This window comes from Phyllostomus hastatus, unplaced genomic scaffold (assembly GCF_019186645.2).
Source record: "Phyllostomus hastatus isolate PE091 unplaced genomic scaffold, TTU_PhHast_1.1 phas_contig_16, whole genome shotgun sequence".
NCBI classification, from domain to species: Eukaryota; Metazoa; Chordata; class Mammalia; order Chiroptera; family Phyllostomidae; genus Phyllostomus; species Phyllostomus hastatus.
Genome location: NW_025333643.1, coordinates 17,284,835 through 17,311,871, shown reverse-complemented (window position 1 = coordinate 17,311,871; position 27,037 = coordinate 17,284,835). Strand labels below are relative to the sequence as shown.

At 37.9% G+C, this 27,037-nt stretch overlaps 1 protein-coding gene across 5 annotated transcripts in view; it reads left to right on the top strand.

Annotated features, from left to right (window-relative positions):
• Positions 1 to 27,037, top strand: part of FHIT (fragile histidine triad diadenosine triphosphatase) — a 1,461,545-nt gene that overhangs the window by 550,204 nt on the left and 884,304 nt on the right. The window lies entirely within an intron of this gene.

Here is a 27,037-nt window from a genome sequence, read left to right as displayed (position 1 = left end):
GGGTGTGTTTGTTTCTCTTCCTCATTAACATGTGCCAGTCCGTGGAATGCTGTGTGAAAACCACATCGTTTCAGGGCAGGTGCCAGTGCTCTGTGTGGTGAAAGCCTCAACGGCCCTGGTAGGCCTCTGCTCTTTCTGTGTTGCTGCTCTCCCTCCTGTCTTTCCTACTTTAAAAAATACCCAAAATAGAAAATGCTCTTTTTTCAAATTATAAAAGGAATACCTGTCTATTTAATAAATTAAAATTCAAAATCCAACACCATAGAAAGAGTATTTTTAAACAGTAAATATCACTTATCCTGCCACAGAACAATTTTCTCCCAGACTTTGTTCTGTGCACGCAAGCACACCAACACTGTGTGTACGTGCACACATGCACATGCACGCCACCTAAATCTATACATCTCTAATACTATTTTGTTAATTTACTTTGCAACTCGCCATGTCAATAGAGTTGCACACCATCATGTATAATTCTAGCATAGTGTTACTCCGTATGGGTGAAATATAGTTTACTTAAACCATCCATTTTGATGAACTTTTAGTTTGCTTCCAACTTTGGCTCTTAGAAGCAATGCTTCAATGAAGAACCTTGTATGTATATCTTGCATGCTTATCCTATTGGTTCTCAAGAAGAATTTTATTAAAATGGAATTTCAGTGTCAAAAGTGTATATTTGTGTGGAGTTGTGTATGGGTGTGCACGATAAACACACATGTGCATATACAGTGCTAAATAGTTCTTCTAAAAAGTTGGCCAGTTTATACCTCTACCGCTGTTGACACAGCTTTATTCCTCCACACTCCCCGTGTTCACTTCTGTATTTATTTGTTCTGCTTTAGGCTCCCACCATTCCCCAATCACTGCACCCCACTACCCTCAGCCTTTCAACCTGGTACATTAGACCAGGGTGATAAAATACCATACACAATTGTTCTTAAGCCTAGAAAATTGATTTCCCTGAGCATTAAGCTGGCATCACGAGTTGTTAACCTTATTAGAAAAATACAAGTTCAATTTATGATTCCTTTAGACAGGTAATTGGGCTCTCATTTTAAATCTGAGCCAATTGATTTATACTATATTGCATTATAACATAACAAAAGTGCAATGAGTCCAGGTGATATATGAATTTGAAACTCCAATTATGCAATAAATTATTTTTAGTTCTTTAAAAAATAATGCCTAGATTGACATCAACCTGTTGTGGTTCCCCCTGCCCCACCCTGTTCTGCAACTCTTTGTCCTCTTTTTTCTTTTGTTTTTTTCTGTTTTCATTCCTAGCCTTGCAAGAGTTAGGACCGACTAGTTGCAGAAAACTAAACCCTGCATATTACACATGATAAAGGAAATTTCATGTCTCATTCCTTTCTACAAACTCTTGTGGACATTTCATTCCAATCCAAAGCATATTTCTGATGGGTTACTATTATTGCATTGGTTATGGTATCTGTTGTTAAGCCACCAGTTATATAAATTGCTTTCTTGGTGTATGGCAGCTTCTCCAGGAGATTCATTTTGGAATCTCCTGGAGAAGCTGCCATATGGAATTCATTGCCCTTTCCATGAGATTCTACCATGGGTACTTTTAATTAGGCTAGAGTTTCCTCTTTTTCCCCTGTGTTTGCAATGACTTCCCCATTGTATTTATTTTTAGCTGGTTGTACTTTATGTATTTCTGCAAAACATATCAAATTATTTTTAGAACAAGGGTTGGATTTAAATAAATAACACATAATTGCTAGAATCATTTTCTGAAACTTGAGTTACCCAGCAATCAAAGGCAGTTAATTAAAATCTATATCTCAAACTTTTTCTTCCTTTAGCAAGTCCTTGTTATTTTGAGTAAGGAATTTTCCTAAGTGAGGCTTTGAACATTTGTCAGGGAGGTTAAGGGGCAGAAAGAGAAGGAAGAGGAAAATGTAGATGGGGGAAATAGCCCTGGAGTGAGGAACTAGAGAACCAGAGGCTAGTCTCATTCTTTCTAGACCTTGGAAGGATAACTTCATATCTCTGAATCTCACTTCCTTCATTGGCAACATGTTTTCCTCATTGCTGAGGATCTTCTGCATGAGTTTGTATCTAAAGGCTCTAAGCTTGTACATAATTCTAGCCTCTGACCCACTCTTACACTTTGTTAGTGCTGCTTTTAATTCTCATCCTTCCTGAAAACATTAAATTACCTGCTACAGAATATTAAAAGCATTCAGGAATTGGATGACTATCCTAAATGAAATTTTTCTGTCTCAGTCTGCAGAAAGTGAAAATAGTGGACCTTTCTGCTTGCTTTTCAACAGGATTAGTTTTCCTGGGTGTTCATTGCTGAAGAGATGTTTTTATGGGGGACCATGTTGAGTTATCAAATAAACATATGAGGTGGCAGAGTGAAGCTGTTGGGGAAAATCAGTATTATGAGAGCTCTTGCAGCCTCTAGGGCCACTTCGTGAGCATGTGCAATTCTGGGCTATTTTAAAAATAAATTGGAGCATCATAATCGGTGGATGATAACATTGCAGTTTTTATTATATATGCTGTGGGTTACTTAAAGAATATACATTTTTCTCTTCTTTTACCTTTCTGCTAAATTGTTTGGACTAATGCAGTGGAAAAGAGTTTTGACTTGAATTAAGGCCAAGTGAACAGAGTGAAGTTACCAGTTACTTTATATATTTTCTCCGCCTTTACCCTTACAGCTTTAATTACTCTGAGTAATTAATTTCACACCCCTCCCCCCCCCACACACACACCTTCTAAGATCATTGGTGAGGTTCTTTTCCTTTTAGAGAACTGAGTATTTTTCCTGATTTTATTTTTTCAACTCCCTCTGGGTCAAAGAAAAATTCTCCCAAAGATAGTCTTATTTTTATAAAGTTCTTTTATAGAATCTTTAAAATGTACTTTTTGGTTGATTAATCTAGTCATTGTAGATCCTTTAGCACAATAGATGAAAAATTCTTATATGGAATTGAACCTGAAAGTGTCATATATTTCATTATGAATAGACCTAAACTTTTATTTTTCAACCACCCAAAATAAAAGATGATGATTACACATCTGACATCTGACAGAAGCAGCACAAAGAAGAGCTCTCCTTTCCCTTAATCTCTTCGACCTGGGAGAGTCAGAACACTAGCTAGTGAAGTGAGGGGACTGGATGGCATCAGCATCTGGAGAAGGAGGTGAAAATCACCAGAGCCATCAGCTTCTGGCCTGAAGCAGAGCCAGCCTGTGAAGGTAGAGATTCAGCACAAAAGCAAGCACAAAAGATTAATTGGCTGTTATTTAATATGCTTATTTATTCATACTGTTTTCTCCAATTTTAAGGTTTAAAGTAATCAGAAAACAAAAACATTTGTTGGAGGTGGAGACAGACAGCTATGAAGAAAAGAGGGATGGATGCAAGGGGGTTGTCGGAGAGCAAGCACATTGACTTTTCTTTTTCAATCTTTCAGTACATATGCATTCCAGACCTTCTCTACTCCCACATAGCATTTTATAAAATGTGATCTTTAGGATTGTAACAGGAAGTATTTTAAATAAAACTGGTTCTTAGTGAAATATGTTTTGGGAATGCACATCCATTTACCAAACCATATTTGCCCAGGACTTCTCAAACTCTTTAGTGTAAGTGTAAATTTCCACAGTGCATGTGTAACATGTGGCATTATCCAAACATGTTTGAGCACAGGTCATTGTTTTGGTGAGAGCCATGCTTCAGAAACGTACTTTTAAGAGCCCTGGTGGACTCTTCCAAATCTGATAGTAACCCTCATAAATACAGAGAGACAGAATATAGATTCTAAATCTTAAGATATCAGCTCATTACAAAGGATTATGTACAGAAACAAGGAAATATATTCTGGCAGTCTATTTGTTCTTTTCTGGCTTGGGGGATGTATGCAGATACTGTTACTATTGGTGTATAATGGAATGAAGATGCTAAAGGACTGAGGTGGTCATTGTTGATTTTGTGGCTGAGGGAAATAGAGTTATATCTAAAAACCTGGCTGCAAGGCTGTATATGCACAGCATATACATACATAGAGGACTGCAAGTAGCTTGCTTCTATTTACATGAAGCTTTTTTGCATTTGTGACCCTTAATCTAGGGTTTAGCTTGGTACATTTAGGATGATCTTGCCAAGTGTTTGCCACTTCAGCATTTATTTAATGCATAATTAGTATCTTCTGGTGCATTTTATCTTGGGTAACTTGGAAACACTTACTGTGTTAACTCCCAATCTGTCCTTGCATGAAAATAGTCTAAATACAACTGGTATTTTTGGTGAGTTTTAATATGTTTTAAAAAGTAACTGTTCTGGTAACATCCATCTGTCCATGTCTGTAACAAGTGAACATTGGCATCAAGCTAACCAAGCTTTAAATTACTGCTTATCATTCACTTAGATGATTAACCTTGGTACTGCAGCTCTAGTTTCTTAATTTATAACAGGATTTGTCCAATTTTGCTGCAGAGGTTGCTAGAACTCCTTCAGATGCCACACCAGAACTTGGAGGGGTTGGATGGGATTCTAGGTTCATCACTCCCTATAAACTTTGCTCCTTTTCTTTCTACCCAATATTGGGTTGTAGGTAACACTTTGCTTTTAGTAAGTATTTTATTTCTAAAATAAAGTTTTGAACACCCTCCTGCGCCTGCTGATCCATATCATTTAATCCTGATAAACTAAGAATCAGGAAGATGATATTGAAGGCTTCTAAACAAATCTCAGCTCTGGCTGCACAGCCTTCAATAAATTACTTAATCTCTCTGTGTATGGACAAAATTTATCTCACCTCATTAGATTATTGAGAAAATCATGAAATCATGTATAGATTGTGTATTAACATAGTACCTGTGATATAAAACTCTTATTAACATTTGTCATTTTTTGTATTACTACATAGTAAGTGTTCAACAGCTGTCAGCTCCCTTTCTCCTTTTCTGTTATTCATTTACCAGACCCTTTCTGATGCCTCCAGGTGCTGTCCACTCTGCCAGACTTTACAGAGATTCAGAGATGAACAGGGACCAGAGAGAACACACATATACATGGCCTCTTGCACATGTGACAAATAGATCTTTTAAATGATTTTTATTTTATTTTTTTCCATTACCATTTAGCTCCCTTATATCCCCTTCCCCCAGCAATAACCACACTATTGTCATGTCTATTAGTCCTTTTTCCTTTTTTGGTCAGTCCCTCCACTTTCTTAGCTATCATCTTGCTATCTATTTATGAGTTTATCTCCATTTTCCTGTTAGTTCAATTTGTTCATTTGATTCCACATATGAGTGAAATCATATGGTATTTATCTTTCTCCAACTGGCTTATTTCACTTAGCATAGTATGCTCCAGGTCTATCCATACTGTTGCAAAGCAAAAAACTTTCTTCTTTTTTATAGCTGAGTAGTATTCCATTGTGTGGATATCCCATAGTTGTTTTATCCGCTCATCTACTGATGGACACTTGGGCTCCTTCCATATCCTTTGTGATTGTAAATTATGCTGTAGTGAACACAGGGATGCTTATGTACTTTTGAACTGGTGTTTGGGTTCCTTAGGATATATTCCCAGAAGTGGGATCACTGGGTCAAGATAGATTTTGAATTGGACAGAAAATGAAGTGGAAATTTGACCATTTTTTTTAGCAACAAATAGGTGTTTAAGCATTAAGATAAGGAAATCATAGAAGGAGTTATTGCCTGCCATGCAAATTAAAGATTTTAAAATCTTAAAAAAAAAAACAACTGGGCTTGAGTTCCAATAAAACCTCAGTTAACCAGAAGGTAGCCACCCATTCTTGCTAATTGAAGGCCTTGTTGAAAACTATTAAAGACTCATGTGGGCCCTGGCTGGTGTAGCTCAGTGGATTGAGTGTGGGCTCAATTCCATTGTGTGGATATCCCATAGTTGTTTTATCCGCTCATCTACTGATGGACACTTGGGCTCCAAGTGAAGGGTTGCTGGTTCAATTCCCAGTCAGGGCACATGCCTGGGTTGTGGGCCAGGTCCCCATTGGGGTCCACGTGAGAGGCAAACACACACTGATGTTTCTCTCTCTCTTTTTCTCCCTCCCTTCCCCTCTGCCTAAAAATAAATAAATGGAATCTTTTTAAAAAAAAGACTCATGTGGTTACCTTCATGCATTAGTAAATGGAACCCAGAATGTTGGTTAAGTCTTTCCTTCCTAGAGTGCCTATAAGTAATTTCTTAGAGCAGCAGTTATACTAAACATGGAGTATGAGATTAAATTGGATATATATGAGTCTTAAGCATAATTTGCACATTATTTTTAAAAATCTCATTAAATATTATTTTCTTGTAAGGACTGTAAGAAAAAAAGGATGAATTTTTAGAGAATTGAGAATTTTGTTGTAATTTAATTCTCAGAAAAAAACTCACAAAATTGTGTGTTGTGTGTGTATATGTATATATATGTAGGGGTGTGTGTGTGTGTGTGTGTGTTTGAATGACCTCAGACTGTCCCTTGAATGAAAAAAAAAGGTTCTTTTGTGAGGAAGATGCATTCATTCATCAATACTCAGGTACTTTCTACGCATGAGATAGTACTCGAGGTCCTGGAATGTGGTGGTGCACAAAGGCACAGGTGGTTCTTGTCACATGGCGCTGACACTTCAGCCAGCTAGACAGACAGCCACACTTAAATAGAGGATGGTGCTTCCATGAAGGAAAGGCTCCAGGTGCTATGAAAGTGTGCCACAGGGCCTCTGTCCTCATTAGAGAAGCTGGAAAAGCTTCCTCTGGGAAGGAAAAGCTGAGCTGAGATGGGGGGTAGGAGTTAATCATGAAAGAGAGAAAGGAAAGCATGTTAAAGGCAGAGAAAACAGCAGGTGCAAAACCCAAGGTGGGAAGAAACAGAGTTGGCATCACCAGCCAAGACAGGTCCCCACACCTGTGAAGAGTGAGGGACAAAATGGTGGGAGATGCCCAGGGGAAGGCAGGGAAAGGCCAATCCAGAAGGATCTAATGGACCAGGATAAGGGTTCCACCCTTAGCCACACAAGGTAATGCTCCTCCCCTTCCTTCCCTGGAGTTGTATTTCTACCTTTGGTGCCTTTGCTCTGAATACTCTTTCTCTTTCTGTGGGTTAAAAGCCATGAAAAACGGAATCTACTTTCTCTACTTTTCTGTCCATTTAAGTTTAGAAATGTTTAATATGGAAGAAAAGGTTTTTTATTTTTTATTTTTTTTAATTCTAAAAGTTCAAGTCTGAACAGGAATAGCACTTAACCCAGTGCTCTGTGTATGTATTGTGGAACAGTACTTGGTCATTCATTCTCAGGCCTCCTGTGAAATGCTTAGAAATATTCAGTCCCATTTTAACTAAGAATCTGAAACTGTAGGTGCAGCTAAATTAGATATTTTTATCAAATGGCCATCCATTCTCTTTGCAGGTTTGAAGACCTTGTGTATCCCTGTGGGGTGTGAATTCTCCGTTGGGGGAGTGTGCTAGCTATTTTCCATCCCCTCTGCCTCTAACCTATTAGGCAACTTTCTCTGCTTGGTGACTAAGGAGACTGACCTCTATGTACTACATCACCTGGGCTCCCATGACTGTGGCTTCCAGTTTGGTTTGGTCAAAGGGCATCCTGGAGAGAGATAAGGTGATGGGAGGAGAGAAAGGTAATTCTATCAGCAGCTGGACTTCATCATCCTATTTCTTTAAAGATCTATTTCACTCCATGATTCCAGCTTATAATAGATACCCTTTCTCTCCCCGCTTATCTCACCAGGCTCTGGTAACACATTCCCAGCCTTTGCTCCTTTAGGTCCAGGGTAGTCAAAGAATCCTGCTACAGGTAGTCCCAAGTGTAGGGTTATAGCATCCTTAACTTGTAACCCTAGCTGCTCCTCTGAAAGTAGTTCCTTTATTTAATTCTCTTCAAAGTTGCAGACAAATGTGACTTCTTCCTGTCAAGATTCTAACTGATAACCTCAGAATCTGTTCTCTCCTGCCTATTTTATTCTTCTTCTTCCAATAAGTGGGTATACTGCGGATAGAGATAACTGGGGACCAGTAGAATGATGGTGAAATCCCTTGGACAATACAAGCTCACTTTACTCACTTTGGACTCAAAATAGATTAGTCTCTGGAGGAAGGAAGGGCATTCTTTGTCATCACATATCTGCTTGGCTGTCATTCAGCACCTAATTAGACTCTTAAATTTCATCCTATTCTTGCTTGTCATGTTTCTGGGCTCCTGAGAAATTTCTTTCCACATGTGTTCTGAAGCAGGACATTTTGATGCTGTGAATATTTTGATCTGCAAAGTGCGAAAAATAGGAATTTGGTCATAGGCACTATTAACCTCCTCACACCCGCTCTGAACCTCACCCTCAAATTTAATATTTGTTTTATTCTTTTAAAAATTAAAATATTCTTATATGAAAAAGTTAAAGGAATAGTATAATGGACTCCCATGAGCCTGTCATCCAACTATCAGAACGACCAACATCCTATCCTCTTGCACACATGCATTTTTTTCTGTGATATTTTTAAATGAATCCTATTCATCATATTATTTTATTTATTAATACTTTGTATGTTTCTTTAACAGATAGGACTTTAAGAGAAACTAAAGTACACAGGCAATAAATGATCAATTATTCTTTAATATCTAATAAATAGTCCATGTTCAACTTTCCTCCATTCCCTCAAAAATTCTTTCCAGTTACATTTTTCAGTTACAGCCACATAATGTCCACACATTGCATTTGTGGTTGCTATGTCTCTAATATTTCTTTTCTCTTCTAACAATTCTCTACTTTTAATTTTTTAATCAAAATATAACAAAAATACAGCAAAAGCACACCAATTTTAAGTGATCAGTGAATACTTACAAAATGAACAGCCCATGGAACTACTCAGATAAAATACAGAACATCCAGAGGATCCCAGGTGTTTCCCAGTCCTTACATGTACACCTGCCCACCAATATAGCCACTGCTGTAGTACTGCCCACCAATATAGCTACTGCTGTAGTATCACAGACTGGTTTAGCCCACTTGTTCACTTTACATAAATGGAGTCATATGTCATGCCACTTTTTGGTCTTGTTTCTGGGGAAGTTCAGTTGTACTTTTTACAAACTAACTTATTTGTATGTAATATACTGTGCCCATTTAAAGTGTATATAGTTCAGTGAGATTTGAAAGATGCATGCACCCATGTAACCACCACCACAATCAATATGCAAAATATAGATGGCAGCGTAGGCAGATGTGGCTCACCTCTTCGCAGAACCACATCAAAATTACAACTAAAATATAGAACAACCATCACTCAGAAGCATCAGAAATTGAGTTGAATGGAAGTCTGACAACTATGGAATTAATGAAACCACATCCATTGAGACTGGTAGAAGAGGTGCAGATGCAGAAGGAACAGGCTAGTCTCTCACCCACATGTGGTACATAAAAATTCAGGGAGATCTCTTGGGAGCAAATAGACTCAGCCCCATGCCAGGCCCCCCAGCTGAGAGTTCCAGTGCCAGGAAGGTAAATCCCCACAACGTCTGGCTGCAAAAACCAGTGGGGATTGAGTTGGTGGAAGAAACTCCTGGAGCCCCAAGCAGTTCCTCTTGAAGAACCCACATACAGACTCACATACTCAGACTCACTCCTTCTGAGCTCCAGTGCCAGGGTGGCAGCTTGAAGGGCACCAGTGGTATACTGAGAGAGGCTGAAGTGTCTGGCATTGGGGTGAGCAGAGGCCATTGTCCCTTTTGTGAGCTGTCCCCCTGCAGAGCCACTGAGTCAGCAGGCTGATGCCTTATTTAAGACTCCATCAACCACACTAATACTGTTTGACCCATCTTGGAGATCCCCGAGACTCTGCCCCACCCAATGTCCGGGCCCACCCAAGCTCATGTTTCACATATTCCTAAATCCCATCAAACAAGCAATAGCTAGCCTAAGTGAGCTCCATATAAGGATGTTCAAGGAACTTTGTGAGGACCTCAGCAGCATAAAAAAGATCCATTCAGAAATGAAAGATTCACTATTTGAAATAAAGAACAGTTTACAGGGAAATAACAGTATAGTGGATGATGCCAATAATCAAATAAATGATTTGGAACATAAGGAAACAAACAAACAAACAAACAAACAAACAAAGTAAAACAACAACCAGTCAGGACAACAAGAAGAAAATAGAATCCAAAAAATGAGGATGGTATAAGCAGCCTCTGTGACAACTTCAAGAGGTCCAACATTCAACATTAACATCATAGGGGTGCCAGAAGGAGGAGAGAAAGAGCAAAAAATTGGAAATCTATTTGAAAAATAATGAAAGACAGTTTTCCTAATTTGGTGAAGGAAATAGACATGCAAGTCCAGGAAGCACAGAGTCCCAATCAAGTTGGACACACCATAATTAAAATGCCAAAAGTTAAAAATAGAGCATGTTAAAAGCAGCAAGAGAAAAATCAGAGAGTTACCTACAAAGGACTTCCCATAAGACTGTTAGCTGATTTCTCAAAACAAACTTTTCAGGCAGTAAAGGGCTGGTGAGAAGTATTAAAAGTGATGAAAAATGAAGACCTACAACCAAGATTACTCTACCAAGTAAAGCTATCATTTAGATGGAAGGGTAGATAAAGCGTTTCCCAGACCAGGTACAGCTAAAGGAAGTCATCATCATTGAGCCATTATTACATGAAATGGCAAAGGGACTTATTTAAGAAAAAGAAAATCAGAATTATGAACATTATAATTACAACAAACTCACAACTATCAACAACTTAGTCTAAAAACAAAAACAAAGCAAACACACCAGAACAGGAACAGAATCACTGGTATGGGGATCATTTGGATGGTTATCAACTGGGAGGAGGAAGGAGGGAATAGGGGAAACAGTGCATGGATCAAGAAGCATAATTGGTAGGAACAAAATAGATGAAGGCATGTTAAGAAAAGTGTAGGAAAGGGAGAAGCCAAAGAACTCACACACTTGACCAATGGACATGAACTCAGGGGGAGGGAGTTTGCTTGAGGGAAGTGAGGTACCAGGCAGAGGGAGGCAAAGAGAAAAAATGGGACAACTGTAATAGCATAATCAATAAATTATACTTTAAAAAAGATACAGAATATTTCTGTCATCCTGAAAGTTTCTTTTGTAGTTATTGTAGTCATTCCCTCCCACCAGTCCCAGCTGTCAGACAACTGTTGATTTGGTTCCTGTCACTAGAGATTATTTAGTATTTTCTAGAATTTTTAATGAATTGAATCATTCACTCTTTTGTGTCTGGCTTCATTCAGTGGAAATAAAGATTTGGGAATTCATCTATGTGGTTGCATGTATTAGTAGTTTTTTCTCTTTTATTGCTGAGTAGAATTCTATTATTGGATGGGTATTTTACATTTTGTATATTCATTCATTGTTGGTTTACAGTTGGGTTGTTTATAGGTTTAGACTATTATGAACAAAGTGCTGTTTACAGATTTTCATGTGGATGTGTTTTCATTTCTCTTAGATAAATAAATACCTAAGGGTGATGTGTCTGACTTGTTTGTTATACGAGGTCTGTCTGGAAAAAATCCAACTGTTGTCAATATAACAAGAATTGTTTGTGCAACATCGCTGTAACCTGGCAGTCAAGGAGAGTGGACTGGAATGCACATGTGTGAACAATGATAACTTCACTTACTTGTCAGAGGGGTGGTAGGCACTGATGACTAAGCATGTGTACTGTGTAGTTATCTCATTCAAAATGACTGAGCAGGAAGAGCAGCAAACTTGCATTAGATTTTGCATTAAGCTTGAACATCCCTCTATAAGAACTATTTGGATGATTCAGAAGGCTGCAGCTCTGTGCAAGTATTGATTGGCAGCTTCATCATGACAAACATGCCCACTTATGCATCATGTTTCATACAGAGATTTTGGTGAGACATCAAATTACCCAGGTGACTCAGCCTGACTACAGCCCAGATTTGGCACCCTGTGACTTCTGGCTTTTCCCAAGACTAAAATCACCTTTGAAAGGGAAGAAATCTCAGACCATCAGTGAGATTCAGGAAAATATGAGGGGGAAGTGGATGGCAATTAGGAGAACTGTGTGAAGCCCCAATGTGCCTACTTGGAAGGAGACTGAGGTGTCATTGTCCTTCTACAATATTTTTTATATCTTGTATCTTCTTCAATAAATGTCTATTTTTCATACTACATGTTTGGATACTTTCCGGACAGACCTCAGTGTGTATACATAAAATTTTAAAGAAACTGTCTAATGAAGTGGTAGTGCCATTTTTATATTCACACAATGTAAGAGAATATCAGTTGCTCTATGTCCTTGTCTACCCTTGAAAAATTCACTTTTAAACATTGTAATTGTTCTAATGGGTATGCACTGGTATCTCATTGAAGTTTTAATTTGTATTTCCTTCTGACTAGTGATGTTGAACACCTTTCCACATACTCATTTACCATCTTCATAATTTCTTTAGTGAAGTATTTTTAGATGTTTGGCTTCTTCCTTTCCTGTTGAGTTGTGGAAATTCTTTAAGTCCTCCAAATACAAGTCCTTTGTTAGATGTGTATGTTGCAGATAGACAATGGCTTCTTAAAAGCAGTTTTAAATTTTGATTTATTATGATTTTCTTCCTTTCTCAGAAATCTTGGTTTACTCTAAGGTAGCAAAGTTTTTTTCTTGTTGTATTTTTTTTCTAGAAGTTTGCTCTATGATATATTTTGAGGTCCTATTTATATATGGTATAAAGTAAGGATTAGTGTTCTTCCCCACCCCACAAACTGGGTGTCCAGTTGTTCTAACATTATTTATCAAAAAGATTGAATTCCCTCATTGAGTTTTGGCATTTTTGTTAAAAATCTATTTGCCATTTATTTGTGTGCCTGTTTCTGCACTCCCCATCTTTTCCCTTAATTCTTTTATCTATCCTTCCACTAATAACACATTGCGGTGATTAGCATGGCTTTACAGTCAGTCTTAAAATCAAGTAGTGTGAGTTCTCTAGCTCCATGTATTTATTAGAATTGCCTTGGCTATTTTAGTTCATTTGTATTTTGTATAAATTTTAGAGCCAGTTTGTCAATTTCTACAGAAGTCCTGCTGGAATTTTGATTGGGATTGCATTAAATCTTTAGATTCATTTTTGAGAGAAATGCCATTTTAACAATATTGAATCTTCCAAAGAATGAATATGCTGTATCTTTCCATTAGTTCTCCTTTAATATTTTTTTTACAATATTATGTAGCAATCAGTACAAAGGTCTTGCCTGTATTTTGTTTGGGGAGATGGCTTAGTAAATAGAATTGTACTTTTAGTTTATTGTCCAATTGTTTATTGCTGCTTTTGAAATAGTATTGATTTTTGTATATTGTTTTTGTATCCTTTGACTTGCTAAATTCATTTATTAGTACTGGTAGCCACTTTGTACATTTTTAAGCATTTCTACACACACGGTAGATCATCTGTAAATAAAGACAGTTTTACTTCTCTCATTCTTATCTTTATTTAAGACTTATCTCTTATATTTTGTTTTGGTAACCCAATGTGACAGCCAGTCTTTTATGTATTTGTTTTGGATGCAGGAAACATGTAACACATTCATTTGCTGCCACCACTATCCCCTTTTCTGTGTTACTGTTGCCATGTAATTCGGCCTTATGCCAAGACATTTTTGTTACTTTAAAAAATCAACGTTCATTTAGATTCTACTCACGTATTTATCCCTAATCTGGTGCTCTTTTAAAAATTTTTTCTATTGTGCTAAAGTACACATAACTTAAATTGAACATCTTTGTTATTCTTTTTAATAATTTTTAAATTTTAATATTGCAGTTTGCATGTAATATTATACTTTTGGGTGTGCAACATAGTGACTAGACATTTATATGACTTATGAAGTGATTGCCTCGATAAGTCTAGCACCCATCTGATACCATACATAGTTATTACCTGATTATTGACTAAATTTCCTAAGCTGCACTTCACATGACTGCTTTTATAACTAGCAATTTGTATATCTTAATCCCTTCCCCCTTTTAACCCATCTGCCCAAGTCCCTCCCACTGGGCAACCATAAAATATTCTCTGTATCTATGAGTTTGTTTGTTTTGTTTGTTCATTTATTTTGCGTTTTCGAATTCACATATAAGTGGAATCATACGGTACTTTTCTTTCTCTGTTTGACTTATTTCACTCAGCATAATACCCTCTAGATCCATCCACATTGTCGGAAATGTCAAGATTTCATTTTTTTATGGCTGAGTCATATTCCATTGTGTATATGCACCACTTCTTTATCCATTTGTCATCGACAGACACATAGGTTGCTTCCATATCTTGACTTTTGTAAATAATGCTGCAATGGATATCCAGATACATGTGTCTTTTCAAATTTGTGTTTTGGGTTTCTTCAGATGCTTACCCAGAAGTGGAATTGATGGGTCCTTTGTCTCTTGTTATTCAATAGCTTTTGTTTTAAAGTCTATTTTGTCTGATATAACTATTGCTACTCCAGCTTTTTTTGTTTCCATTTACATGAAATAACTTTTTCCATCTCCTTATTTTCAGCCTGTGTGTGTCTTTCAGTCTGAAGGGAGTCTCCTGTAGGCAGCATATGTAAGGGTTTGGGTTGTTTTTGTTTTTTTTTAATCCATTCAGCCACCTTATATCTTTGGGTTGGAGCATTTAATATATGTACATTTGAAGTAATTATTGATAAGTATATAGTTATATTACCATTTCATTACTCATATTTTTTATTTTTGTTGTTGTTGCTCTTAAAGAAGTCACTATAACATTTCTTTTAATAATGGATTGGTGGTAAATGAATTTCTTTAGCTTTTCATGTCTTTTGCAAATAATGACAGTTTTACTTCTTCCTTTCCAATCTGGATGCCTTTCATTTCTTTTTCTTCTCTGATTGCTTTATCTTGAACTATAGTACTCTTTATTGTATCCTGCATTTTGTGCTTTCATTCAGGAATATTTTCTTCTGTCCCAGTAACTCCATTTAGATCCTTTTGGTATTTCCTTTCATGTGGATTTTGTTATCTTTTTCCAAAGAGATGTTACTGTTCTGACAGGTAGATAGAGTATAAGCTGATCTCCTGGTCATGCTGATCTCCTCAAGAAATGCACCTTTTCAATGGTGTGTCTTGGTCTCTTTCTCATTTGACCTACCAACTCAAGCCTTTAGAGTAAACATGGCCCTTTATCTTAGCAGGTCCCAAATTCCAATTTTTGTCTCCCAATCCTCTTAGACTGACAAAATTGCTCCTTAGTTTTTTAAGCTCTTTGCTACTAATTTTTTCTTAGTTTCTTGGCCTTTTAGTCCACATATTTGTAGGTTAGAAATTTGCAAATGCCTTGAGGAGAAATTGCATTGGGAATGTTGGGCTCATTTCTCAGTGGTTCCTCTTTCTCAGAAATCTTAGCCTATCAAGTCCTTGCTCCTGCTTCTGTAGTCCTTCAAATCAGAGAAATTGCTGCAAGCCTTGGGTTGCTCCTTTCCACTTGGTGCACATCCCTATGATGCATATTAACAGATGCCTTTAGGACAAAAAGTTGGCTGTGAATGTAGGGCTCACCGCAATGAGCTTGCTTTCTCTGTACAATCTAGATTGCTTGCTTAAATCCTGGCTGCTTTGGTGGTTTTACAATGCTTTCAAACAGCCAGACTTATTTTTTTATTTTATGAAGCATTATAATTGTTTTTGGTAGGAGGATTCGTGTGATACAAGTCACTTCTTCATAGCCAGAAACATAACACTTCTGCCTATATTTCAAGAAAAGCCCTGTCTTCCCTACCACCATTTTAGTTGAATTTATTTGGGTGACATTGGTTAATAAATTATATAGGTTTCAGGCATACAGTTCTATGATACATTATCTGTATATCGCATATTGTGTTCATGCCCCCAAGCCTACCACCATTTTTAAAGATGCCATTTGTTTGTTGAAAAAATGGGCCATTTTTTCACCAGTTGAATACCTTACACTTTGGATTTTTCATGTTTCCTTGTAGTGTGTTTGTTTCACACGTTTCTCTGTTTCTCATATTTTCAGTTGATATTTAGTTAGATTTACAGGTTACTACGTAATGACACATCTCTAGTGAGCATTGTGTGTGTCCTACTGCATCACATCATGAACTACGCATGCAGTGGTTCCCAAGCTGTCCTTCACCCTGGAGTCACCTGGGGAATCTCTTAGAAAACAAAAACAAAAATTAGTGATGCCTGATTCCTACCTCAGACACTGTGATTTTTTAAATTTTATCTTTCAATTACATTGTGCGTTCAATATTACTTTGTACTAGTTTCAGGCATATAGCATAGTGGTTAGATAATCATGTACTTTACAAACTATTTGCCCCAATAGTTCAAGTATCCACCTGATATTATATATATAGTTGTTACATATTATTGACTATATTCCCTATGCTGTATGTTACCAGAGATTGTGATTTAATTGATAGGGGATGTGACCTGAACCTTGGGATTTTTAAAAGCCTCCCCCCATCCCTTAGGGTTTCTAATATGCAGTAAAGTTTGAGAACTACTGATATAATGTCTGGCTATCCCACTTTTTGTTAGGTTAGGATTGATTTATGGATTCAAGTGTTGTCATTCTGATCCCTTCAATATCAAGTTCCCCATCAGGCATTAAGCCAGTGTTTAGCAGCAATTGATAGTTGCATAATAAAATAATAGACTCATTATTTTATTAAGAGTTGCAAAATGGTGATTTTTATAATTCTGTCATTTCTCCTGCTCTTATTATCTGTGATTCCTCTGTTAAAATAATTTGATTCCTGTTTGGTTACCTTGAAATGCAATCCATACAGGAAAGATAGGATAAATAGTTCCCTTTACTTACATATTTCCTGAATTATGAGTTGGTGTTCTAAAAACTTTTAAAGGCGAACAATGATGTTTTTAAATACCATCATGGAACTCATGAATTTTTATGCATTAGATCTATTTCATTCCATCACATTCATTCTCCTTTTGGATATTGAAACTGATTCATCTTTGGCTAGTGGGAACCCATTTCAACTTGGCTGCAAGTCTTTTTGACATGATTCTAGTTGGCTTTTGATAGCTTCCTGTGACAAACTCTCCTACTTTATTGTGTCTATTTTCTGCTCCAGATCTGAAATCACCACTTCTTCAAGGATCCCTGAAATAAATCTTCAAGGATTTCTTTTGGTGTAAAAAAGTGCTTGAGAGATCAAAATAGAGGCATTAAGTACAACATTATTCTTAATCCTCAGCCTCTTCCTCATTTCCCCCAGTTTACTTCACCAAGAGTACTAACAACACTATTATTCCACTTGTACCACATGTTGTATGTTTGACTTAACTCTTCTGTGCCTATGTTCCCATCTATAAAATGGGGATGATGATTGAAATAATCCAAGCATAATGCTTGTCCTACTGGCTTTTCAACAGGAGTAGTGGTGGTGGCGGTGGCAGTAGTAGTAGTTATGTAGCAATGATGGTAATAGTGACAGTAATGGTTCATTTTTCAACAAATTATTATATACCTACTGTGTAAGCATTCCTGTGTAAGCATTTACTAGTACTTACTGTGTGTGTAAGCAATGGGCATACACAGAAGTAGTAATAGTACTAGTAGATATCATCACAGCAGCAGCAGTAATTTATTTTTTCAACAAATAATTACAATGTGGTAGTGCTGGGGGGACACTAGAAATGCAGTGGTAATCAAGACAGGTGTGGTAGTTATCTTCAAGGAGAAAGGGAAAAAACAAGCACAGTGGCCAATATAAATAATTATCAATCCAACATTTTTAAGTTAAGGATTTCTCTAGATTAAAGACTGAAATTCCAAGTAATTTTATAGTACAATTAAAACAATTGCTTCACAATGGTTCTGTCAAAATGGTGCTGAAATGTTTTCTATCCAAGTATCCATCTCATATTGCTGAGTCACTACCTTTTTGTCATAAGCACCTTTCCCTTGAAGAGAATTACTTTTAATAAACGGTTGGACTGTCCTTTGCAGTGGCTCAGAGGATTGAAACTGGGTCTTCTGGTCTTTCTGCTCTCCAAGGTTCTCTGATTCCCAGGGAGTAGCTGGACCCCAGGGAAATGCACCTCCCTGGAAATGGAAAAGTGCTAGTCCCCATGACATGGCATCATAGGAGGAGAAAGGTGCCCTCAAAGGGGGTTTTCTATAGAATGAACCTGGAAGCAGGAAGCCACTTGTCTCTCTCCCTCTCTTACTTTAGAGTGAAATGAGGTCACAGGATGTCCCTTTCTGAATGACTAAATAAAAGACCAAGAGAAAACTTCTTGTCCTACAGCTGTAGGTACCCTCATGCTGTGAAGGAGTCACTCTTTTGGTTCTTTGTGCAGCAGCCAAAGACAGTCTCAGCAGGCAGGAATGGAGGGAGCTAGCAAAGAGAGCAGTTATTTTCCTCTCCTGCTTCGGGTGATGCTTACTTTCTCCGTATGAGAAAGCCTCTTAATTGGATAGAGGATAACACTATTTTTCAACTCCTGCATCTCCTGGTCCTTCTTTACTTTTTTTTCTGACTGATTTGGAATTGCCCAGGCTTCAGCCTCCTCTTGGCAAATGTACCAATCCACAAAAATTAATCCACCCCCCTATTGTGAGAAGTAGACTGTTTAGCTACAGGAGGTGCCTATATCTGTTTTTACCCTCAAGGATCTTGCTGTTTAGAGGAGGGAGGTACAATTCATTCATTAAATAAATCTTAAGTGAGTCTACACAGAGTTCTGGGAGCAGAACACATTGAAAATATTTGCCATCTGCCCCTTTACAGAGAGGTTTACCAACGTTGCTTGGGGACATTTACCCTGAGGCTTTTTTCCTCTGGTATAAAGGTCGTGAATATGGGCTCAGCATTGGGAGCCCTGGGCTCAGATCCTGCCTGGCTCAGACACTTACTATGCTCTGGTGTCTGTGATGTGCTAGGAACTTCCTTCTTAGGCACAAGAGGTGAAGTCAGATAACATACACAAAAGGAAATGAGATGGGTTCAAATCATGATGAAACCATGAAGAAGCTTAACAAAGCAGAGTAGTAGTGGAGTGACAGTTAGTAGTGGAGGGATGGAGTAGTATGTTTAAGGTGGGTACTTGTTTAAGAAAAGGGTTACAGAAGGAGGAGATGACTGGCTGTCAAATACTGCTAAATTGTTGGCGAAGAAAGGCTGGACATTGGCCCCCTGGCTTTGACAAGATGTGATGTATTAATGACTTTACTGGGAACAGGCTCTGAGTAGTCTTTGACCTTTAAATGTTCACAATAAAGGGAAAATATGTGGTGTCTCTGGGTTTTAAAAGAATCTAGAATGATCCTGTAAAAGGAAACAAATTCTATAGTTCAGCTGAATGAAAAAAATCTGTAATGAATTTTTATTTTTGACTCCAATGATTACATTATAGATAACAGAAAAATAAAAGCAATGAATAGCTGCCTAATACTGTTTTAGTTTGTATTAATAAGGTCTGCTGCAGTATCCCAAAATTATCCTGCTCATTAAAAACATTTTTAAAATGAAAATATTTTACCTGTAGGAGTGCAAAAGTGACCAAGTCAAAACAAATCCTAATGACACTTCAGCACAGTCAAAGCCGAAGTTTACAAGCAGCATCTAGGGCTAATGAGAATGGAATGTTTTCAGGGTTTCTGAGGTTCTTTCCTCCTTTTGCATTTATTTTTCATCTTGTTGCTCATCTGCAGCTGTCAGAGGAATCTCTGGCCACTCAGCATTGCGTCACTGGGGAGAAAAAGCTAGTGCCGTTTTCTGGGACAGGAGGGGAAGAAAGGCCAACTCCTATCGAGTCCTATTTCTGAGACAGAGTGGTGCCTTTAACACTGTCATGAAAGTTTTTGTATGTGGGAGAAATTTCCAACATTGAATTGTTATTGTCCTTTGAAATTACAGTAGAAGTTATTTGAAAATACATTGTGGGACATCTAGTGCCCTACCCAAGCACTTTCATGCTTTGCCCTAGCCAGTTTATGTGGTGGCAAATTTCCTTTCTTCCTTTTCCTGTTAAGTTTGTTAGCTTTGGAAACTTTTTTTAAAATTTTAATTAGAGAGAGGTGTGAGAATAGATTGAAAGCCTGTTTCAGCTTGGGACAGAAAATGAGCAGAGCCTTACCAATTAAAAGCACTATCAGGCATTTGCCTGGAACATGCCCGTTTCCCCAGAAAACACTGAAGTTAGCTTTGACCATTTTACAGATGAGGAAAGTGAAGCTCACAGAAGTCAAGTCTTGGCCAAGGCCACAGTGCCAACTGGATGCCCACCTGGGGATGTGAAACTGGCCCCAGGCCCTCAGTCTGATGATTTCCACTTGGAGCACCGTGGTCTCTGTGTCCACTGCAAAAGAAGGTTAAAATTGTTTGAATCCGAGAACCTGATGAAATATGAGATCATGTGTGGTGAGACCAGGCACTCCTCAGCTTTCCACCAAACCGGAAATTGATGGACACCCTCTGTGGGCCTAAAACTTTCCCTGGCAGCTGGGCTGGGTGTCCGCAGAGGTGAACCAGGGCCCATGGTCACATGCGCAGATGAGCTCCGGGCAGCCCTTACGTGCAGGGCTCGTGCTTCTCTGGCTGGCCCAAATTAAGCTGCCTAACGTGTCCTCCCCCTTCAGGGGAGGCTGAAGGCTTGTTGAGGGTCAGCAGGCATTTCTGAACTCCTCTCCATGATGCGAGGCATGCACATTTCCCATTCCCAGGTGACAGCAGACATAGTCACTGCAGAGGAGCTTAGAAGATTTTTTTAAGTTCAGATTGCTTTATTTGGCAACTTCTGTTAATCCAAAGGACATCACATAATGACAGCTCTTTTAAGTTCATATTGATCCTTGATTTTATAGATTCAGGTAATATTCCCAATGTGTAAATATTACTCTTTCATATTTAAATTGAATTATTATTAATTGTATTTCTAATATGAATAACTAATGTTCATTGTGTGTTTACTGTAGGGCCAAGCATTGTGCTGATAGCTTTACATGTATGATTTGATTTAATCTTTGTAATAGTTCTGTCATATAGAAGCTTTTCTTATTTCTCTTATGCAGATAGAACTAGCCTCAGAGACGTTAAGTAATTTGCCCAAAATTACACAGCTAATAAATCGTGCAATCAGGATGTGGACTCAGATGGTGTTACTCATATTTCATGTTCCTAACTACCACACTGCACTGCCTTCTAATGCAGGTTAATAAGCTGTCTTTGAAGATATAGATATTTTGAGCACATTTTTCTTCCTGTGAGTTAAAGGACTTTTTCTTATTTTTAAATTAGAGATTGACTTTTCTTTCATTCTTAACTTACACTTGCATTTTCCAGAGGAGGAAACTGAAGCCAAGAAAAATCAAATGTCAGCAGCACGGCTGGGTTCTCTTTTCTCCTTTGTGTACAAGGCACCCACTTCTAAAGGAGCTCAATGTCAGCTTTCAAGGTTCTGGGTTACCAGTAATTTGCTTAGTGGTCAAAGGCCAAAGAAGCTATGCTTCTTTGTCTTTTCAGGGTCCAGAAGTAACCTCTGTTATGTTGTCTGCTAAGGTGGTAAGGGAAATAAATCAATTTTCAAGAGACAGAAAATTTGATTTTTAACTCTTTTTTAGATGACACTGAATTTTAGAAATAAGACTTATTTACATTAAAGTTTATTTGTTAATTGAGAATAAGATAAAGATACTCAGATTATGTCCTAATGGTTTTGGAATTAGGAAGAAATTATGGCTATTAGCTTATTGTAGAATATATTATAAAATATCCCAAGGAGTTTTTTTGAACAGTCTGAGAGATTTTGGACACATTTTATCTGGTTAGTTTTATTGGTGAACTGTACCTGAAGTCAGGACCTAAATTTGGTTTAGTGCCTTTGTCACCTTTTTATGGCCCTGAAGAAACCACGTATTTACCCCACATTTGGAGATGAGGCACCTTCCTTCAAAACCTCATCTGTGGCTAAAAATAAAAATAAAAAGATATTGAGGTTTCTGGTAATGGACCCATGAACTTTAACCTTGAAGCTGAGATAGTTATTATGTTTTATCCACCTGAGGAAACATGCAGGTGTAAAAAACAGCATATACTAAAAGTGGTTCATGTGGAAAATCTGGTTCCTCCATCCCTTATGGTAATTGAGAGATAAGAACTCTCACCAGAAATCAGAGAACTCATCCTCATACGCCACTTCTTCTTTGACTACTAAACACATTTGGAGGAACCAGCAGTTTAAGAATTAGGAAACCTCTGAAGATGTCTGTGGCTGTCTTCATGATTTTCCTCCATTTTTGGAAGTTCTCTGATGACGAAGAGCAAGCCTGCTTCCCCTAAACTTCCCCAGTCATAGATAACACATTTCAGTGGAAACGAGAGGCTTCAGCTTGTTGTGCCAGAGGCGCATGTTGGCACAGTGATTTCAATTTTAGAAGTTCTACCCACGGTGTCCCATTTCTTCATCTTTAAATCCTGCTGGAAAATGCTGATAATCTGCCCAGTCTTTGTAGCTGTGGACTGCACAAAATTACAAGCAATAGCTACCTCTTTTCTATGCTTCATCTCGGAGGAAATTGGGTTTTTGTAGTACCCACAGTGAGTTATTGTTTGCTATGCAAATGGGGAGAGTTCAGTTTTAAAATAGTTTTAAGATTGTTCCTGAGGACAGGCATACTTTTGGTATAAGTCATTACCTGGGAGGTCCTATGTGCCATATGCACAGGGTGGCATATGACTGTGATGGGTGGACTGAGACCCAGCGAAACTTCAGAGACTATCTGATAGGGTTTTCTGGCCTGAATTAGACAGAAACCCCAGAGATGAAAGCAGAGTGTTTTTCATGAGTATTTCCCCCTCTGCTAACTTCCTCCCTTCTCTGAGGGTTAATTAATTTTTTTCTTTTATCCAAAGAACCCTCCTCTGGACTGTGTTGATGACAGACTGATGAATGGACATCTGCCTTCTGTGTTTTTATTGGATCCTCTCTGTGTAAATCCAAATAAGTCTGTGAAACAATGTACAAGCATGGGAAAGAAAGTCGTCTAATTTAAGGATCTCTAGAAAATTTTCTCTTTATTTGATTTTGATGGTTTCAACCATATCTTCTAATACAGTTTCATACAAATGTAATCTGGCTTCCCCAGCCTAGTACAACCCAAATCAAAATGATATTATACTTCTACACAGCTGTAAATCCTTCCTCAAATTAAAGCTCTGAAACCTAATCTGCTAGAAGTCTACAGAGGAGGAGCCTCTATGGATAGCATTAAGCCTCTAATGACAACTTGACAGAGACTTTATCTTTTGTCCTCTGTGAAATGAAATCTTCAAAGTTATCTGCCTTTTCTTTGAAACTTAGCACAGGAAGTTCTTAGCCAGGTGTCTCAAAGCTGATACCAAGAGAGCAAAGATTGAGGGCTGTTTTTCATCCAGTTCTTTCTGGACTGACTTTTATTTTATTTCATTTGACTTTTTTAATGACCTGGAGAGAAGAGAGGTTGAAATCTGAGATGTGTCTACTTTCCAAAAAAGTTAAAAACAGAGACATGGAATCCCCACAGTGACCCAAGCAGGAGATGGATGAATGAATTGAACTGCTCAATTAATCAATGAATAAATTTCTCTATGTAAAGCAGAGTGAAGTCAAGATAGGACAAGGGGTGGGTAAATCTTAGGTGCAGTGGAAGACCAGAAAGCTACAGACTGAGATGAGATGAGTTCCCGGCAAGGCTCAACTGACCAGGCTGGGCGAGTAGGCAAGGGTCCTGGCAGAGTCTGCAGGTAAGGTTGGCATGAGGCTCACACCAAGTAGGTGGACATTAGTGCCAATGTTCCACATAAGCAGGACACTGAGCCAAAACCTTAGGTTTAGAACACAGTTAGTTTCCAGAAAATCTTGTTGTGGTGGTTCAATGACTTTTTATCCTTATTATTCTGGGAATTTTTTAGGGCATCTAGATCTATTCTCTTAGGAAGGGCTCTGATTGCTTTGGGAGGAGGTGCTGTTCTCTTGGTTCTAAATAAAAGGACAAGCCTATTTCCTCTGTGATCTTCTAGGGAATTGCTAGGCATTTAGGTCTTTCTGTGGGCTGTGATGCTAATTATTCAGAATCATTTGTCTTAATTTCAACACCATCTTCTTCTGGTGTCAGTTTCCTCAAACTGTTTCTCATCCACAAAACTGATGGTACCACACTCTGTTCTGTGGAGTCAGTTATAGATACAAGAATGTATTCCTTAGATTCCCTGAGATAAATTAAAAATGAGGTCGCACCTCCTGGCTAGAAAACTTGTATGATACTTTATTGAGACACAGAGTCCCTAAGACACAGGTGTCATGTAGGTCCCATGGAGGGGTCCTTTAGCAAAGATACTGTAAGACAAACTATCCTCTCATCACTTCCATTCCCAGGGCAGCCAGTATGACAAAGGAACAGGAGTTCATTTTTTAAAAAAATTCATTTACATATGTATCTGTGTATGTATGTATTTAGAGAGAGGGGAAAGGAAGGAGAAAGAGAGAACCATTTATATGTGAAAGAAACATCAATCAGTTGCCTCTAGCACATGCCCTACTGGGGACCAAACCTGCAATCCAGGCATGTGCACTGACTGGGAAGCAAAGCGGCAACCCTTTGCTTTGAGGAATAAAGTCCAACTAACTGAGCCATGCCAGTCAGGGCAGCAGTGCATTCTTTATAATATAATTCATTCAAAAAATATGTTTTGAGCCCTGGCTGGCGTAGCTCAGTGGATTGAGCATGGGCTGCAAACCAAAGTGTTGCAGGTTCAATTCCCAGTCAGGGCACATGCCTGGGTTGCAGGCCACGGCCTCCAGCAACCACATATTGATGTTTCTCTCTCTCTTTCTCCCTCCCTTCCCTCTCTAAAAATAAATAAATAAAATCTTTTAAAAAAATATGTTTTGATAGCAGCTACCAAGTGTCAGGCAAGCCAAGCACTGCCTTAGGATTTGGGAATACCGCAGTGAAAAAAACACATAGTCTATTGCCCTCATGAAGGTCACATTGCCATCTTTAAGTGGATACTGTATTTTAAAGGTTGTAAGTAGCCTAAAGTCTCTTGGGACTTCTTATCAGAAGGATGCATATTCATAGACCCATTACAGCAAACAGTTGAAACAACAGAAATAACAAAGGAAAAATAGGAAAGTTGTTTTTCTGGAAGGTGACCAGTGAAGACCACTCAGTTTTAAGGGACAAGAACTTATCAAAGAAAAACAAATTTGGCAAATCATTATTTTTATTGTATTTTATTTGTCTGAGGTTATTTAAATTCTGTTTTACTATTTATTAGACATTGCTTTTGTCACACTGAGGTAGGTTCTGCTGTAATAATAAGGAACCTCTATGTCTCAGAGGCTTAGACATTTACTGGATTTCCACTTCTGGAGTAACTGTGTGAGGAGCTCCACAGACCCGCTCCCCAACAAAACAACCATAATTGGCAACAATGAGAGAAAGAAACACAACTATTTAAAGCTTCTGGAGTTGTTCTAATGGTATATAACTAATTGGGAAACATTTAAGAAAATCTACTAAATCTTAGTAAAAGTAGCAAGATTCTGTGGCAGTTAACCACATCCTGGCTCCATCCAAAATTTGAAAGAATTGAAATTATATAAAGTATGTTCTCTGGCCACAAAAGTGTAGAATTGCAAAACAATAGAGAAAATCGGGAAATTCAAAAATATGTGGAGATTAAACACAGTCCTAAAATAACCAATGATCCAAAGAAGAAATCATAAAGGAAAGGGCAAAACAAAACAAAACAGAACAAAAATCTTTCTGGTAAATGAAAATGAAAATTCAACATACCAAAACTTTTGGAATGCTACAAGAGCAATGTTTTTATACCATACAAAAAAATAAACTGAAGATGAATAAAAGACTTAAATATGAATTTTTACAACATAAAAGTGCAAGAGGAGAACATAGGCAGAAAAATTTCAGATATTGCATGCAGCAATATTTTCACCAATATGTCCCATAGAGCAAGGGATATAAAAAAAGAATAAACAAATAGGATGACATCAAATTAAAAAGCTTCTGCATGGCTAAAGAAAATATCAGCAAAATGAAAAGGAAACCAACTGTATAAGAAAATATATTTGCCAATGATACCTTGGATAAGGATTTGATCTCCAAAATACATAGAGAACTCACACAACTCCACTTGAGGAAGACAAATAATCTACTTAAAAAATGGGCAAAGGACCTGAACAGACACTTGTCCAAGGAGGACATATGGAGGGCCCAGAGACATATAAAAAAAATGCTCAGTATTACTAGCTATCAGAGAGATGTAAATTGAAACCACAATGAGATACCACTTCATGCTGGTGAGAATGTCTATCATAAATAAGTCAACAAACAACAAGTTCTGGTGAAGATGTGGAGAAAAGAGAACCCTAGTGCACTGTTGGTGGGAATGCAGACTGGTACAGACACTGTAGAAAACAATATTGAATTTCCTCAAAGAAATAAAAATGGAAGTGCCCCTGACCCAGCAATTCCATTGCTGGGATTATATTTTAAGAATCCTGAAACACCAATTCAAAAGAACCTATGCACCCCAATGTCCAGAGCAGCGTTATTTACAATAACCAAGTGCTGGAAACAGCCTAAGGGCCCATCAATAAATGAGTGGATCAAAAAACTGTTGTACATTTACACAATGGAATACTACACAGCAAAAAGAAAGAAGGAACTCCTACCCTTCATGATAGCATGGATGGAACTGGAGAGGATTATGCTGAGTGAAATGAGCCATGTGATAAAAGACAAGTACCATATGATCTCACCTATAAGGGGACCCTAATGAACAAAACAAACAAGTGAGCAAAGTAGAACCATAGACATGGAAATAAAGAACAAACTGACAGTAACCAGAGAGAGGGAAGGGGATAATGGGGGAAAGTAGGAGAAGGTTCAAGTCAGGAACTTGTATAAAGGACCCATGGACAAAGACAACAGGGTAGCGGGAGGATTGAATGT